The following is a 1,260-nucleotide window of genomic DNA, read 5'->3' on the forward strand; positions in this document are numbered from 1 at the left end:
AGGCGATAAACACAGCGCTGGACTTTGTCCGTAGGGTGGGACAAGAGGCCGGCCCGAGAAATACAGCTGGTTTCGGTCCCGAGCTTACAGCGGTGGGCACTGGGTCATACAGACCTCGCTCTCCCTTCATTACTCTTTCAAGTCAAGTCGTGACACTCGGCGAAATTACCTGTTTCTGTCATTCTCCCTCCGAAATACTTCTACAACCGTGCAAGATTGCAACGAGACAGTATTTTGCTCAGACCAAAGCGTCAGCCAGCTGAGACATTTTCAACTGAGTGCTCAGGACTTGCCCTGAGCGAAGGTTGCCATTTTCAGCTATTTCTTGCTGCGTATTTTACTAAATATGAGACACTCAAACAGCAGATAAATGAAATTTTTCCCCCCTAACTTCAGTGCAAGTTTATTGAGGAAATGGATAATAACCAAATGTCATTAAATATTATAAGCGTGGGTGGATGTCAGCTGAATATAGGCGTCACTAGACACGCTGCTGAGCAGACCCACGGTGATGCCTTTGTTTCTTGGTGGGTGATTAATCTTTTGTTTCCTAATGCACTGTTCCCCCTCCAGTTAGCCCGGGTGCATGCTCTCCTCCCTTGCTGTAACCCAGGCAAAATACCTGCCTTTGATTGCAAATTGGGTAGATTTATTCCTAAACTGTACAGCTGTGATTAGAAAGTTAAGGTCTGTATGGCTGGTTATAGGATAAGGGCTTGGGAGCTTTCAGTGACAGTCAATAGGACTCTGCTGCAAAACTCAGCCTGCAAACTTTGCCACAGATAAAAATGGGAGCCGGTGAGCTATCAGTACGGGTCTGACATCGGTGAACTGGCTTATTGGAACAGAAAGTGAAATAAGAGACCAAAATAAGTTGGAGAGATTTGACCTTCACAGCTTGTTTCAGTGTGCAGAAAAGCACGGTCAGCTAGAAACAACTGGAATGTTGGTATCTTACTGCACAGAAAAGGGAGGAAACGTGAAATAGGGTAAAACAAAACCATAGTAGGAAAGTCATCCCAGCCCACGTGGAAACCAAACAGTGCCCAATACTAAGAAATCTGAAAGTCCAGGTGGTAAAGTAGTACTGCCTAGTCACGAGGTGGGAATCTTAAAAAAAAAAAATAAAAGGAAGTGGCATGGGGCCCAAATCACCCCAAATCATGGCCTTGTCGGGCAGAACCTAAATTAAAAATATACAACTATATAGATCTAAAACAGGAGGGAAAACTTGTACAGAAGAATGCAGAACTGAGCAGA

This window comes from Nyctibius grandis, chromosome 9 (genome assembly GCF_013368605.1).
Source record: "Nyctibius grandis isolate bNycGra1 chromosome 9, bNycGra1.pri, whole genome shotgun sequence".
NCBI classification, from domain to species: Eukaryota; Metazoa; Chordata; class Aves; order Nyctibiiformes; family Nyctibiidae; genus Nyctibius; species Nyctibius grandis.